The sequence below is a fragment of the Anomalospiza imberbis genome, chromosome 4, assembly GCF_031753505.1.
Source record: "Anomalospiza imberbis isolate Cuckoo-Finch-1a 21T00152 chromosome 4, ASM3175350v1, whole genome shotgun sequence".
Taxonomy (NCBI): Eukaryota; Metazoa; Chordata; class Aves; order Passeriformes; family Viduidae; genus Anomalospiza; species Anomalospiza imberbis.
Window position 1 is genome coordinate 69,563,420 of NC_089684.1, and position 17,764 is coordinate 69,581,183.

Here is a 17,764-nt window from a genome sequence, read left to right on the forward strand (position 1 = left end):
CATTTTTCACCAGTGCATAAAACGAAGAACAGTGTGGGAATAACATGGGGAAAAGTAACTCTACTTTACATGTAAAATGGTTGGTTTGAAGGTAGCAGCTCATCCCAGAGCAATCTGAAAAAGTAAAGTTTTGCACAGCTGTGTTCAGGAAAAAAATGCAAAATACTTGTATGTCACTATCTATTATACACCTACATTCTTAGTGCCTCATGTCCTTCCACCTCCACAAAGGTCTGGCAGAACCAGAAATGGGATCTACAGAGTCTCCCTGACAGGAGACATGGAATGCTTTCCATATGAAGAGAGTCTAAACAAACCTGATTATTCAATTTTTAAATAAATCACAGAGAAGAAATATGATTAAACCACACCCCATCCCTGGAAGTGACCAAGATCAGGTTGGATGGGGCTTGAAGAAACCTGGGGCAGTGGAAGGTGTCCCTGCCCATGGCAGGGGGTGGGGACTGGGTGATCTTTAAGGTCCATTCCAACCCAAACCATTCCATGATTCTGCGTGAAGACAGATGGCACAGAGCAGAACAGAACTCACAACAGCTCCTGTGACACAAGAACTTAAATGCAACTCAAATTCTTCGCCCATCAGACTTCAAACCATCAAACAGGCAACATTTGTCCCCTCAGATTCATGGAACCAATTGCAGCAGGATGTTTCAGAAGTGAAGGGAACATGAATGAGGGAATCTATGCAACATAACACTTCTGTCCCTAATCAAAAACTCTGGTCCAGTTGCTGCCCTGAGACTCAGGGAGTCCATGTTCTTAGGGGCTGGATGGAATATCCAGGGATCAATCAAACCACACATATCCTCTTGTTTCCAAGCCCCGCCACAGAAAGGACTGATTTTATTACTCACTTTCCCTGTGATCAGCATGTTTAGTATTTTCTGAGTTGCAGAAATCTTTGTACAACACATGCTTGGACCTGGGCAGAGGTTGGCATTCCAGACATGTCATCAGACCAGCCCACAATTCTGCTAAAATCCTACATTTGTTCTAACACATAAAAGGCAAGGAACTCCATCAAACTTGCAGTGTTCAGTTCACTTTCAAACTTTCTAGGCATCCACATGTTTGTGTTTAGGTACCAAAGCTCCTGAAATAGAGTCAATGGAGGCACTTCCAAAAATTCTTCAAAACATCTCAGGCAGATATTCCCAGCCATATTAAAGTTCCAATGAATTCAATTCATCCAAGTATTTGCTGATTTACAAATGTATAAGACAGCACTTCCCAAGTCTAATTAAAACCTTCCTCACACATCTGTTAAAAGCAAAAATAAACTTAAAAAAAAAAAAAAACAAACAAAAAAAACCCCACAAAAACCAAACAACCCCAAAAAGCAGCAATAATAAACTACATGCTCCACTTCACAAAGCTGGATTTCATTCACAAATTGATCAGGTTTTATTCTCCACACAAGATGACTCACTGCATGTTCACTCCCTTCAATCTTCAAACATTTTGTTAATATATGCAGGAAACAAAGCTCCAATCCTTTACTTATGAAAAGGGAGGTTTTTCTATAAAGCCAGAGCTTGCAAAGATGCAAGAATTTGCCTATTAAAGAATATTTAGTGTATAGTGAAATATTTAAGTAACGGAGACATTCTTTCAGTGGGATTTATCCATATCTCACATAATAAAAGAGAAATAATGATAATAATGAGGAATTATTCTACATGAAAGACAAATAATCAGGTAAATTTGGCCTGAAGCTAGAGGAAAATATCAGCCTAATATTGGCAGGGATTGCCTAAGATTACAATTTTCTTTACCTAAGAAATGAACAGAAAGGCACAAAGCCCCAAAAGCTTATTTTCAGTCAGAATTTTATGATGATACACTTCTCTTGGTGAAAATGTAATGGAGAAGGCGAGAACGCTGAAAACAGTAAAAACCAGAATTTACTCTCGCTCTTTCATCAGCCTGTTTTTATGGTATTTGACAGGAAACCACCCTAGCAGCCCCTAAAGAGTAAGAACATCACAAATCTTGGTTTTATTGCCGTTTTCATAAAAAGTTCTTCAAAAGCTCACGTTTCATCCATCTTCTAACTCCAGATTTTTTGACTTTGATGTTAAGTTTTAAACAGACAGGTATTTAAAACTTCTTTTCTTGTTGTGCTTTCCACTTGCACATCATAACACCTAACCTCTCTCTCAGAATTCCTTCTACTCATTTTTATTTCTTAATGCAAGCCAGAAAAGTGCCTCCACTACTTTCTCACTCCCCTTTCTGTACATGGCAGAAATCTCTATTCCCTCTGTTTGATTTGAAATCAAAGAGGGTTGTAAGAAACTAGACAGCTCCTCACAATAGCAAAGGAAACATACAGAGAGCTCTGCTTTTCTCAAACACAAGACCTATCATTTTACCTCACCTAGAGAAGAAACAAACTCTACAATTCCTTTAAATCAGGCCATAGGATACAGCCTGTATTATCAATCACAACCATTACTCAAATCCAAACAGTTCCAACATCCACAGGCCTTCTCTGTTAATAAAAGCAGCAAGACCATTTTTCAAACTGAAATGCTATGTAACAGTAGCAGAAACCAGAGCAAATTAAAAATAACCAAGTAAAATGAGCAAAACATTTCTGTAGGTCCCACCATCCTCTGCTAACTGATGAGGTTGTGACTCTTCTTCCTCCCAGACCTTCAACAAATTAAACATTTACTTCCAGGGACAGGGTTAATAAAAATCAGATGACAAAGGGCTCTCTTTTTCTTTACCTCTGAATTTCCCCCAGTCTGAGACAGATGCCACACAAGCCTTGGTGAAAATAGAGACCTGTTCTGCTGTGGGGAAAACTCACTTTTTCCCTTAAAACCAGTTCAAATCATGTAATTATTTAAAGACAAAAAAAATACTGCAGTGTTTCTGGTTTGTCACCTCCTGGATTTAAATGGAAGTAGAAATATGAGCTCTTTGATCATTACAGAATGTTTATGAAGCTGCACAGAAATAATTCACAGTGCTGGCCTGTGACAGCAAAGCTGTTGGCAAAGCAGCACGAAGGGAGACAGTGATTTAATTTCCAACACCTCAGCGAGCCCTGGATAGGTGCTGGTACTACAAAAGAGGAGAATCATCCTTGCAGAAGAGGCTCCTCCAACCTCCCCTAAACCAGGGCAGATTTGGGCAGAAGGGCAGTAAAACCCAGGAGTCAGGGATAAAATGTGACATTCTTTCTAGAGGACAGGGAACTGTTGCTTAGAAACTGTTTACAGACAAATCCTGCTGGTGTACCTAAAAAAAAAATAAATTAGGTCATTCTTGGCTGTAGGTAGGAGAGATCTTTACTGATATAAAACCCCTCCACGTCCCTCTTTACTGTCAATAATTAACAATGCTTTAGGAAGGCTGCTTGGATGCTCTTTTAACCAACAATTCCCAATGACAGAATTACCCACTTTGAAACAATCTGGTGGGTAAATTGACATCACAGTTCCCTCAGGAGGCTGAGCCCAGGCTCCAGGCATAGACTGGACCATCTCTGACTGGCATCAAAAGTGAAATCAAAACAGGGTGGGGGCAAAGTGCAATTAATCTTCTTAGTCGTTGGTAGAAAAAAAAAATAAGGAAAAAACATGACAATATCAGCAGGCCAAAGGAAAAAAAAAAAATTAACCACCTGATGAAACCAGGTCTGCTAAAAATGAAAGGGGGAAAGGCCACAACACCTCTTTGAAGCCATGAGAGAACAAAGTTTGCCTTGAAGAACAAAAGGTGAGGTTGGAATTGGATCACTTCATTAAGGGAAGTACTAAAAGGAGTTCCTAAGTACCTAAAACAAAGTTGCAAGCAAGCACTCATTGCTCACAGAGAAAACAAATTCGTTCAGAGCAGATGGGAAAGAAAAATTATATCAATCCAGAGCCAGTTTTCTCCTCCACATAAATAATCCACGCTTGAACAATTTTTCCTCATATAAATAACTACATTTATAAGAAGCCTCAAGTAAGAAGGCTCTTATATCATTATTCACTTAAAAACCACTCCAAAAATTCAGACAAATCACTGCTTTCTAAGTAAAAGAAAATAAAACGCACAGCTTGTGGTAATAAACAGCTCATTGTCATCATTCCAGAGAAAGTAATTTTTTTCTCTTCACTTAAAAATCAACGTAGCACAGGCTTGTTTTCTTATATTGAGCAAATCACATGAAATGAATACAAGTATCAGAACATGGAACCATGTGGAGAAGGGACAAATGTCACAGGGATAACCTCAAAAAACAAAGTTGGTGTTGTAGAACAAGCACCTCTGGCTGAGACTTCAGGGGCAGATCTCAAATTCATCAACAAAGCCCACATTCTCTGTAGTGTCAGCAGAAGGTCACCATACCATTCTTAAGGCCAGAAAAACAAGGATCAGGAGAGCCTGTGTAATTTAATCAAAGTTCTTTAATTCTAAGGACAACCACGAGCCTGTGTCGTGACACCCTGCGTGACACGGACTCTCTTAGGATGACTTGTACAGGTGTAATTAACATGTAAGGCACAAGTTTGGGGTTTCAAGGGTTATCACAACCTAACATGGGTTCAAAGTCTGGGAAAATTGTTTAACTCCTTCACTCAATGCATGGCTTCCCACCCAGGGAACGCAGCTCATGGGATAAGGTCCCACTCCCCCATGCCAGAAACACAGAGAAAAACTGCCAGGAAAAAAGGAGTCTTAACAACCACAACTATTATTATTCACAAATTCATCCAGAAATACACTCTGGATTAAAGTAATGCTAACTGTTTAAAAAATTAAAGATAACGTGGCCCATTTCCCAAAGGCTCCCAAAGCCACACGGGAGACTTGTGAAGAGGGGAGGAGAGGCCAGCCTGATTTTTATTCATGTGTTGTTGAGCTTATCTACATGGGAAACAGAATTATGCTCTATTTAGCCCTCTGTCAGGTTGTTCAGGTTTTAAAATAACTGTTAATGAAATCACAAGCCTTCAACACAAACAGCAGCAACAAAAATAGCACCAGGACAGAAAACATTGGACTGCAGCAACTCTGAGGCAGCGCGGAGCAAAAAGCATCTCCCTACATTTCAAGCTGGCTTGAAATAAAACACAAGGAATAATAGATCGCACTTCACTGAGGCCTCACTACAGTGATTCACATTTTGTAACAACCTTCACAGAAATGCAGCTCTTAAAAATTAAATTTTTCCTTTGGCTTAAGAACCTAACTTAGCAGAAACTAATTCAGCAAGGGAAGTGCTCCTTACTTTGACACATGAGATACCTGGAAATCACCTGAAGCACAATAATTTATCGTAATAAAAAACAACTTTTCCTATTTTTCAGCTTTTTCACAATATTGTGCAGAATTCAATTTTTGAAACACATTCAAATGGTTTTAACTTTAAAAATATTACTGACATGTAATTTGCTCTCCATTATTTAGAAATATATAGACATACACTTTTTTGGTCTGAAGTTTAGATTGAATTTTAGGAATCACTCTCCACAGAATTCTTTCTTTCAAATAATAAAATTGCAGAATCACAGGATCACGCAATGGTTTGGGTTGGAAGAACCTTTAAAGATCATTTAGTTCCAAACCTCCTGCCATGGGCAGGGACACCTTTCAGTAAAAGGTGGTGGTGAATTTTTGCTTTGCATTTTCACGAGAGAGAACCTTGATAAATATGGTTAAAAACCTAACACCTTCTTTAACAGTGATTAAATAGGTTCAAGGACTGTAAGTGGTGGTATGGTATCAGTGCTGGGACAGAAGAAATCCAAGTGATTACACAGTTCCACCTAATCATCTGTTTTATTTAGTGGGATCCAAAAATGAAAACATAACTGTTTCTCCTCAGACACCAAAATTTCCTTGGAGAAACAAATAATGAAACCTTTCTAACATACTGACTGTGATCACTGCCCTTGACAGATCTTGCATCTCCTTGTGATGTTTTCCACAGAACCCTGTGTTTAGAAAGACAGGCCCTGAGTTAATTCAGATTCATCACACAGAATATAAAATACACATCTGTAATACCCAGAATTTAAGACATTTGAAATTCTATTTTCACTTTGCCAAAATGCTGGCTCTCTCATGAAATTTCACCTTCATTTCATGTACCCTGCCACACTAAAGACTGACCCCGAGTTGTGGTTCCTCCCACATCTTTCCACCCACATCAGCACCTTTGGGGAGAAATACAGTGATACTTATCAAGTAACTCAGTGCTTTGGTATGGCTGGGGCTGTTTCTGGCACTGAGCTATAACCCAGAATATTGTACAGAATCAGAGCTGCACAAGACCCATGCCCTAAGTGAAGAGCAAAGGTGAACACTGCCAGGTGACTCTGTCATATTTAGGGAACTCAATCCACCTGTAATGTTTTCTTCTACTGGCCCAACATGACAAAAGAAGCCTCTCACTTCAGAGGAAAAGCAGTCTTTGGATTAAATCAACAACACAAAAAATTGCTCATTAAAATGAAAGGTTGAGCAGTATGTATTGTGTATTTGCAGCAGCTCAGAAATCAGATGCAAAGAAGAGCTGATGTACCAGACACTTATTGCTAATTTTTTTTTAATGTTAAAATGGAAAAAAAAAATCCTGCTCGCATAAATCATTTGCTTTCTAAAGCATGTAACAGACACAATCAGTGCTCACGACTGCTCTACAAGGTAACACAGAAAAACATTTGAATTTTCCAGAGATAGAAGCAATTTATGTATCACTGTAATAGCACACAGGACTGGCTCCAGCTACACTTAAAAGACTCAGACACAATCCACAGCCAAAGGCAGAACCAGCTCCAGAAGTGTTGGGTAAGAGCTTTGCAACACTGATGAAAATTCTGTAATTAATTTCAGAGGATCAAGGATTTAATCTTGCATAATCTGAACACCCAAACTAGTCCCTTAGACAAGACAGCCAGAAACCATCTGCAACACTGGAAGAGGCTCCTGGTAAAATAAATCTTTCTACTCAGTCCTCGTTAAGTGTTCCTCATGTTTTGCACATTTCTTGAAATTGGAGAAACGGATTTCAGATTCACAGCACTGAATTTACTGCAAAAGGAGGATTAAGTGAAGACCAGAGTTTAGATTCAATATGGGTGCTTTAGTTTTATTTTAATACATAAAGGAGCTTTATCTGCAAAGACACAAGACTTTTTCTTTTTTAGTATTTACATATTTTCCTCTTAATAAAAGGACCTCTAAGTACCTGAAGCTGTTAAAAGCCCTGCTGTGGTGTACCTGTCCCACAGTAGCTGTGCTTCCCATGCCTGAGCTGCAATGGCCCAGAGGTGACTTCCATTCCAACTTCCAATTAAAGCTAGGGGGAAATTATTAAAACCACGTTTTTTAAAAGAGTGATTTCAAAATTCTTTCCTCATTTACATTATCTTGCTTGCACCCCAATGAAAAACAACTTATTAATGAAAAACAGCAATGAAAGAGAAACATCCAAACCAGCCCAGCCAAGGGGTGAGTGTAGGAGGTCACTCAAAATTTTTGGAGATACAATCAGTCTGTGCAATTCTCAGCAGTAATTTCAAGCACACCCAAAGTGTTTAAACTCCAGTGTCTGATTTTATAGAATCACAGAATATCCTGAGCTGGTTATCATTCCCCAGTCTGTCCACACATCCAGGGGTGTCCCATCCCAGGTGCAGAATGCAGGACTTGCCCTTGATACACTTCCTATGGTATTTCTCTGGGGAATGTGGTTTTCAGTCCTGCCTTAAAGGTTCCTTTTGTGTATTCAAACATTGATTTCTCTGATCCACCCATGTCCTAATCACCCCACAGCTCATCTCACTCTGTTTCAAGAAATATTTACTTACTGTGTATTATCTCCCAAGGGTTGACCAGGAAAAGCTTTAGAATCACAAATCCTGCAGCACCCCAAGGGTGGCACAAACCTTTTTTCTGGATATCATGGCAAAAGAACAGACCTCACACCACCTTTAACATGTTTATGGTGCAGAGACAGCAAAATGAAGAGATCCCCATTTTTACACCATTATGGAAAACTGATATTAAAAATACCCATCTCTAGTGTCTCCTCTTCCTTCTGACTGATCTTTTTATGAAAAAACAGCCAAGAAGCTGTTCTTGGGCTATGTGATCTTTTTGTTTCTTTTGGCTGACTGTCAACCACCCAGCAAAAATAAACTCATTAAGCTGACAAGAGACCTGAACACACTCAAGTTGTCAGTGCATCTCAGCATCACTCTCGTGAACCCAAAAGCCATAAAACAATTAAAATAAAGTTAAGCTGACTCCACCCTTAGAATGTAACCAAGTTTGCAAGGATCTGTCAGTCCAAAGTCAGTGTCTGGCAGCATCTGAGCTAAAGGGGATATGCAGCTTCAGCACATGTCAAGCCAAAACAGTTCTAAAACTAGCAGCAAAAAAGGAGAGCATGGAGTGTGGAGCCTCCAAAAAAGCGTCTCTGCTACAATTAGAGCTCTCAGCTTAATTGTGTTCGCAAGCCTACTATTTTTGCATCCCATCCACACTGCTCTCCCAGTGTTCAATCTGTCCAGCTATCTGGGATTTTTCCTTTGCTGCCACCACATTTGTAGTTTGCTGAGCAGATCCCCAGCTTCAGGCTCACACGGAGCCTTGCAATCAGTGAGGTTTCTACTTAAAAGCAAAAGGGAAAAAAGTTACCATGGCTACTACAGTCACTCAGCTTTCTCAACTACTTCAAGACATTAATTCTGAAGGCTTTTTGGCTATATTTGCACAAAATGTATGCTTCTATACTACTCTGTCATGTAAATTAGGTTGTGCTGCAGCATTTGAGATCACCTGGGACCATTCAATACCTTTGCCTGGCGTTCCAAGAAGACTGCACAAGAAGAAAGGTGATAGTTTCACTGATCACATTAAGGAAATTATAATTAAATATAGTAAATATAATTAAAAACAATAATAAAATGTTGTTTCTTACACAGCCAAATGAGGTTAAATCTGAACACAGACATTCTCTAGTTCTTAGGCTGAATTTGTAAACAAAATTGGTAGTTAGTACAGAATTAGAATAAAGCAAACCATAAAGTATTTGCAGAAAATGCTTTGGCAATGCACTTAAGTTATTCAGAAGACGAGGAAAGCACACAGAGAGTGATAAAATGTGTATAAGATTTGATGCTGGTTTTCATCCAAACCCTGCATAAGTGTAAGGCAATCCTGCCTAGGACTTGTGTCCCCACTGCTCTTTAGCACGTAGAAAGCACCTGAGCACCTCCTCTACACTCACCTGCATCCCCTGGGCTCAGACCTGAATGCAAGGATTGGAATTTGAGTGTGAAAGATAAAAAAACAACTTTGTTCAAGGATGCAATTAGTGTGTGAGACCATGGAGGGATTCAGCTTGCTGCCTTAGCCATGCACAGAACTCTCCCTAAGCCACGCAAGGAAAATTAAATCACAGGATAGAAATAGTTCTTCTCTTTCCTTTTCTTCACCTTCCTGTTCTTGCTTGGTATCAGATGTGACCCAGAAACAACTCTTAGCAAAGCCAAGAGTCCAAAACACGATGAATAAAATTCAGCTTGAATTTCAGGGGGAACATGGGCCACGGAACAGCTCTGCAAACTCTGCAGCCTCCCAGCAGCGCTCCCACCGAGCAGGACATTTGTCAGAGCCTTTTTATCCTGATTCTTTCCCTACTCCACCTCATCCTCCTTCATTCACAGGCTTCCTGAGGATTTCTTGTTCTTAGAAGTATTTCTGGGAGCATCCAAGCACTGGGAATGTAGATGACGGAGATAATAGAGACGTTTAAAATTAGACTAAGCAGCTGTAATTCTGAATTTGCATTTCTGACTTGATTATAGTAAGCACTGAAGACTATCTGCACAAGAATTAGAAGGGAGTTCATATGCTGCAATAAAAATATATTAATCTCTTTCACTTTGACCCCATTAAGGGGGGAAAAAAGGGTAACAAATGGAACTTTTATGGAAGTTGTTTCTTAGCTTTTCTATAACTTCATTTTAAAGAGTCACCTGTGGATTTTAATTGCAAGAATTAAAGTAACCAGCTTTCCTATATTTTACAAATGGAAGAACTATTCTCCTGATTACCCTGGATTTTTCTCACTTCATATTTTAGTTGTTATCCATTTTATACCTTTCCTTATAAGCCTCTACAGTCTCTTATCTGAACAGTCAACATTTGTAACCATGGGATAGCAATTTATGAAGCTCTTTGATAAATTCTCTATCAAAACCAAGCACAAATGACAAAAATTTTACTTAAATATTCTGTCACAGTAAAAAATTATAGAATCAATCTTCTTCTATTTTTGTAAAAAATGAAATAACCACTTTCATAGTATGGTTTTTTATGGAGATGCAGAAGAAAAAAAATAGTATTTGGGTTCTATATTCAAAGTCTCTCCATAAATATCATGAAGAATTAACCATGAATAACTTATCACAGCTGATAATTTTATATCTGGAAGAAAGACCTAATAATAATATTCAAGGAAGTTAGTATTTAATGACAGAGGACATCACACCTATTTTCTGTTTATTTATGTTCATTCATTTACTTAAAAATATTAATTTACAGCACCCTCTGAATTAGTTTAAAGTTACAGAACAGCCTTGAAGAAGAAACTTCCCTATCCCAAGAAGCATACAATCACATGTTTTTCTAGAAGTAGCAAAGGAGAAAAAAAAAAAAAAACTAATTACATAAAAACAAGTGCCTCAGATTATCTGTTTGCAAATAATTCTTATGCCTCTTTTTGAAAGAGTTTATTCATTTTTCTGTGTGCATCCTCTGGAAAGGACACAACTATTGCCACTGACACGATGACACTACAACAGAACTAAAACCAGTGCTTACCAACATTTTACTCCATTTATAAGTGCTTTACTCCACAGTCTAACTTGAAAGTTATATCACTAGGAAGAAGCCTTTTGGAGTTTCTTTTGATGTTTGAATTGTCAGCTCTGCACAGGATGGACACAGCTTCTGTATTTAAAACATAAGGAATATTTCCAATTGATCCTTTCCTTTACAAGCACGACTGAGAGAACTGAGAGTTTCAGCTGCTCCTGCTGTGCTGGAAGGGCTTGAATGGAGAAATGCCATAAAAATGGAATATGAAAGAGTGGGTTTTGTTAGTAAATAACAGCATATTAAAAATTAAGCTTGATTAGTTGTAGAAAAGGGCAAAGTGAATAATCCATTTAAAAGCTTTAAGTAACTTAAAAGCTTAAGCCCCATTTACAGAAGTCACCTGGGCACCTGGGAGCCTCCCCTGACCAAAACTACTTCCACTTTTTGTTTTCAGAATTTAAGTTCCACTTACATTTAAATTGCCTTCCATTTGAATATTCTTGTCTGCATTAATCATATTGTAACATATGCTTGTTTTTTTTAATACAAAGCTTCAAAGAAAAGGACAAGTCCACAGGAGAAAGAAATGTCACATAATAATGACTGTAACACCAGTAAAAACAGCAGACTGGAGTATCTACAAAAATATCTTTAAAATACTCTGAACATAGAAATTCTTTTGTATAACTACAAAATCTACTGTTTTTCTTACCTCTCAAATGCAATTCCTATGAGATGTTCTTAATGTTACAGGATTCAGCTTCACTTAACTGAGCAATTCTCATTACTTAAGACACCTGAAAACTTGGGCAGTCTCTGCTGCAACGTTGAAAATGTCTCTCCACTGTTCTCTGTACCAGAATACTAATGCAGGGGGTGATGTGGCTGAAAAGCACAGCCAGACAAAAACTATTCCAAAGGAGTAAGGGAAAAAAAAAAAAAACAAAACAAACCAAAAACAAACCTGGCTATCAGAAAATGCTGATTCAGCAGAGTTAAAGTACTTCAAGGAAAGGTGTGCTTTGTCCACACAACCAACAAAAAACTACAGAAAAGCTTTCCTCCTGCTCCTCACAAAGTCAAAATGCTTTGTCTGATAACAGCACAAGACATCTGAAACAATAAAATGTGTATGGGAGTGGGAGGAGAAGCGAGAGTCCTGCTAGGGGAAAGATTGTTCATTTTGCTGGCAATTTTTAAATCCACCTGCTCGTTCCATGCCAAAACGAAAAAAAAATTATTCAAAACACAAGGAACACAAAAATCCTGCCTTCCAACCAATTGTACTGGTAACTGATGGTCACAACACTTTATTTCCCCAGAGCAGCTGATCTTTTGTTGCATAAATATGACTTCAACCTATCCTAGTGTTTGGAAACATTCACGAAAGCCTTTTTGTCTCCAACCACTGCTTGGAACCAGATATCACTGCTCACTCAGTGGCTCGTGTGTGATGCTGAGGAAACCACGGGAAAACTGAGATGTTGAGCTCTTATCCAGAAACCTGATACAAAATTCATTTACAGCTGGAGAGTGCTGAGCCTGCCCAACCAAAGCCTTGATACAACAGGGTTATCACTCCGGGATATATTTAGATGTACGATGGATTTCTCTAAGACAGTAAGAAGCTACAATGCAATAACTTAAAATCAGAATAGAATCATGAAATGGTTTGGCTTGGAAGGGACATCAAAGACCATTTTGTTCCACCCCCTGCCATGGGCAGGGACACCTTCACTATCCCAGGTTGCTGCAAACCCCAGTGTCCAACCTGGCCTTGGACACTTCCAGGGGCAATCACAGCTTCTCTGGGCACTCTGTGCCAGGGCCTTCCCACCCTCATAGGGATGAATTTTTCTGTATTTCTAACCTAAATTTCCCCTCTTTCAGTTTGAACCCATCACTCGTTGTGCTGTCACTGCAGTTCCTGATGAAGAATCCCACTGTGGATTTCCTGCAGCCCCTTCAGATACTGGGAGGTGCTGTGAGGTCCACACACAACCTTCTCCTCTCCAGACTGAACAGCCCCAACCTTCCCAACCTGTCTCCATGGGGAAGATGCTCTGGTCCCCATAGCAACTTCTCTGCCCTCCTCTGGACTTGCTCCAACAATTCCATGTTCTTCTTTTATTGGGAGCACCAGAATTTACAATGGTGTTAACTGAGTTATCAACCACTTTTTTAATACAAAAAAAAACCCAAAAAACCATGGTTTCTGGTCTTTGTTGTCACTTCAACATTTTTTACACTAGTCTTTAAAAAATCCTGTCTTTTTTACTTTCCAACACTGCTCGGGGCAGACTGGACTCAGCAGCAGTTTGCTCCCAGTCAGGTTCAGGTGCTGTTGATCCAGCTGGAGGATCTCACCCATCAGTACTGGAGCTCCAGAGAGGAACGAGAGCCTCAGCTGGCCCTGCCCCCTGCAGCAGCCTGCTGCCTTGGAAAGCTGTGCCTCGGCAATGTTTTCAGAGCACTTAATCCTAACAAACGGAACAAGTGTAGTGTTTATACAAAATCAACAAGTTTATCTTAGTCAGGAGTAGCTCTCACCCTCCTGTGAAATACACAACTTTCTCTCTGTAACTTTCATCTTCCCAGTCTGGTTTTTTATATCTCCTTCTTGCATCTTACCTAAAGCAGCTCTAAGGGAACAATTCCTACAGACCTGAGCCACGAAACCTCCCATCATGTCCTAAGCATGCCACTCTAATGACTAACAGGTTAGTGCTGCTACTCTTCATTTCTGCACATTGCCCTTCTCATTTCCAGCTGCATATTGTATTATTTGTTTACTTCTGCTTCCCTGTGAGTGAGGCACAGGGTGCCCAGAGAAGCTGAGGCTGCCCCTGGATCCCTGGAAGTGTCCAAGGCCAGGCTGGACATTGGTGACTGGAGCAGCTGGGATAGTGAAGGTGTCACTGCCCACGGCAGGGGAGTGGGACTGGATGATTTAAAGGTCTCTTTCAACCCAAACCATTCTGTGATTTTATGATTATTTCAGTATAGCTGCCCTTCATCTTTCCATGATGATTTGATATTGTATCTCAAAGTATTCCTTTGCTTTATACACCTATGAACAAACTGTGGAGCAAGTGAATAGAGTTCAGCTTTGTTTAGCCAAGCCTTTTAATACGCTGCATTAAAAGCAAAGCCTACTCACCTAAAATGTAATAAAATGTCTTTCTGTTGCTCTAGACAGAAAAAAAAAAAATCTTATGCTGGTGTGTCAGACAGCATGTAATACCTGCAAGGCATTGTCATAACTACTACAATTTGGCCACAAAACAGATTTCAATAAATACTGTGGTTATAATTCATATGTAACAAGAAGGAAAGTGTTAAGGGATAAAAAAATCATACTTTTTGAAACAGTAGGTGTAAAAAACTAATAGGTGAGGATGAAGACATTTCTTGGCAGCAGGAAAAAAAAGCAGGGGGGAACTGCAGGAACAAAAGAAATCTCAGCTGTCACACAGGTGTGGTGCTAAACAGGGACTCTGAGCTACACCAATAGTGCCAAAGGGCAGATACATTCAAAAAGTAATTCTGCATGTGCAAAGAAGCTGATGATTCCCTGGTACCTCATGAGAATATTAATTATTTTTCCATCTCATTGCAAATACAATGTTAAAACAGTGTTACTTTGCAGTAAATATTTTTGGTGAGCGGGACTGAAGATCACCATGGAGAAGCACTCTCAGAAGTGTCCAAGGAGTTCTCTGTCCTACCAGCATGGATTTTTAGGAATTCTGAAAACCCTGGGTTAACTCCAGCAGTCTGAATGAACATTTAGGTTACAAACATGCCGTGGTTGTAACCATAGCAAGGTAAGAACAATGGCAGTTCTAAGAGAAATTACAGGGGACTCAACTGATACCTCAGAGCTCTGTAAGAAGTAATAGGAAGTAAAATAATGAAAGCTGACTTTCCAAAATGATTGTGGCTTAATTCTTTGATATGACTGATACTTCCAACTGGCAGAAATATCTGTCTGCCTGTATAAACTTCTCTGGCACTTGGTGCAGCGTTCTGTGAGAGCCTGACAACCAAACAGAACCAATTAAACTGGTGAAGAACTGGTTCAGTGACATCTCAAAAATAAAAAAGAGCAGCTTTTGAGAAGAACTCATCACAACATAACTCAGATTAACATGGAGCTCCCCAAAGGCAGAGCCACTACCACAAAACACCTTTTCAATTATTTGTAAGTCTACACCATAAATCATAACATAATTTGCAAAAGTATGAATTGATAGAGTGCTGCATAACTGAGATAAATCAGTTCCAAAAAGCCATCAGAAGTGTTGGGTATAATCAATCAATGCTAGAAACAAAATTTTATTTAAAAAAGCCACGTACAAAGTTATAAAGCTGCAATCAGGAAAACACATGCCAGTCTAGGGAATGATGAACTCTTGTGGAAAGAAAGAGTTCTGCAAAGGGTTTGCCACAGTGAGAGTACCCAGAGAAAAGGAGATCAAAATGCAAGGCTGCAAATGAAGGTTTAATATGTAAATGTGATGCAGAAGCAGGAGAGTAACACCAGAGTGGTAATATTTAAACACACAAAACATTCCTGAGACAAGGCTCTGGTGTGCTGCATCCAGCTCACGTTTTCATAAAAATGCTGAAAAAGTGGATTAGGAAAAAACAATCTCCAGAAACTGAGTTATGAGGAAAACGCATTCAACGACAAATTTAAAGAATTTCAGTTCACTTGGTTTTTCACATAGAAAAGAGAGGGCATACTGGGTTACAGCAGATAAATACTTCCATGGTAAGAAAATAGTTCTTTAGGCACATCATTAACCAGTGACTAGAAGCTGAAGCCAAATAACTTAATAAACAGCAGATTCTCCACCTCTTACTGTCTTCCGATCAAAATTCCAATTTTTCTGGAAAACATGTTTCAGCCAAATGCACGTTATTGCATTCAGGAGTAACTGGATGAAATCCAACTGACTACAACAGTCAGGGGTCAGAGCAGATCTAATTGCTTCCTTTGGCTTTCAAGCCTCAGTCTACAAATACTCCTGGTTTTCAGTGCTTCAAAGGCATTTCAGTAGTACCATGCATGCTCAACATTAATATTAAAAGAGCTCTCAGAAAATCTGCATGAATTACAGTTGTATTTCCATGTAAGGGCTCAGTGACACTGGAGCTTTCCTGTTGAGGCTTCTGTCACCAGCAGAGCCCATTAATGGAATTACAGCTACCTTGTACCCAGCTGAGGTGGTATTTCTGTAAACAAGCATTTACACAATCGAGTGCAAACTTCGCCCTTCACATCAGTACTTTTTCTCCTCTAGAAAGAATCCTGTTTGACCTGGAGTATGAAAAGGCTGATACAATGCATTGTATCAACCACAGGCACTACAGGTAAGAAAGGAAAACCAGCAGCACTGTAACAGCCACAAAGCCAGGAAAATCCGGTGTTCTCATCTGCAGCATCGTTTGAGCCTGCCCTGGTTTATGCTCCTCATCTGCCTGGCACTCCAAAACACACACAGCACTCACGGCAGTCTGGACAAGTCCAGCATTTTTCAGGAATACATGCCAAGGTAATGTACAACATGCACGTTAAATATCCCGGCTCACAGAGTTGCGCTGTAGCATCGGCTGCTGTGGTATCTGTGGATTTCTAAAACAAGAGAGGATTGAAATGTTCTATCCTGGTGAAGAATGAACCAACTTCAAATTCAGCAAGCAGAAGTTTGAAAAGGCAAAGCACACTTGCAATCAAATCAGTGCTCCACAGGAGAGAGACACAACCACCAAGTGACAGAGCATCACCTTAAAAAGAACCCAGGCATCACACGCAACCAGTGAGACAGGAGGGAGGGCATTCATCCCCCCAACCTCCAGAGAAGGAAGCGCCTGCCACCTCACGCTACACCCCGCCGTAAATATGTATAAAAGTTTCTTTCCCGAAGCGCTGGCACTCGGGTGTCCCGCCGAGCATCCCCAACGCCACCTCCCAGATGGGCACGGCAGCCGGGCAAGCCTGGCAGCTCCCCAACACCAACCACCATGGCCGAGCAAAACTTCTCCCACTCCAAGGAGCCCCACAAGGAGACACTTTGGCTGCCGTGGCTTTCCAGCCAACGGCCCCACATCCTCGCCATCCCCGGCGCTCCACGCAAAGACAAAGCCACGCTTTAAACTTTCGCTCCTCGCCACCGGAGCAGATCCTCTGCTGGAAGCTGGCACCTCTCGGGCTGGGCGCTGGCTGGGATGTGCAGCGGGTGCTTGGGAAGGTCTCAGACCCTGGCAGAGGCCTAGAGGGAAGGGATGGAGGAGGTGCCCGCAGCCCCCTCCCCACCGCCCAGCCCCGCTCCCCGCGACCCTTCCCCGCTCCCGGCTCCCACAATCGGAGCAGCAGCGACCGCAAATCACGGGGGCGCACAGGGCGATGGACAAACGGGAGGAGCGAGCCTCTAACGCCTGAAGTAAGGAGAATAATTTCAAACAATACCTCAAAAAAAAAAAAAAAAGAAAAAAAAGAAAAATACTTAAGATAATACGGAGCCAGCTTTCACCTCGAAGTGATGGCGGGTAAATAGATGAATAAGTGAAACAACACACCTTTGACCCTCTCTTCTCTTCCCTAAATATAATCCCCCTCTTCCCATAATACACACATCACAAAATGACCATTAATTCAAATCCATTCTTTACAGGATGGGGGGATTATCTCTGTGACCGACTCTGTCTCTTTCCTTCTCCCGGTCTTTCACTGCGCGAGAATTGAAATTGCATTAAAAAAAAAAAAAAAAAAAAAAAAAAGAAAGAAAGAAAACCGGAGGGGGGGTGGGGGGAAGGCAAGATTATTATATCTGGAGGGTGCGAAATGTGGGCACGGGGAGAGGGAGCCTGGGGGATGGGGAGGAGTGGAGAAAGGTGGCTA

General features: G+C 40.4%; 1 protein-coding gene across 3 annotated transcripts in view; it reads right to left on the reverse strand.

Annotated features, from left to right (window-relative positions):
* The window catches only part of CTNNA2 (catenin alpha 2), a 463,302-nt gene that overhangs the window by 445,157 nt on the left and 381 nt on the right, over positions 1 to 17,764 (reverse strand). The window contains exon 1 of one of the 3 annotated variants that reach the window (XM_068189023.1): positions 11,570 to 11,692. The exons of the other annotated variants lie outside the window; for them this stretch is intronic. The gene's annotated coding sequence lies outside the window, so the exon portion shown is untranslated. Of the gene's footprint in view, positions 1 to 11,569; positions 11,693 to 17,764 lie in introns of those variants that run through there. 3 annotated transcript variants of the gene reach the window in all.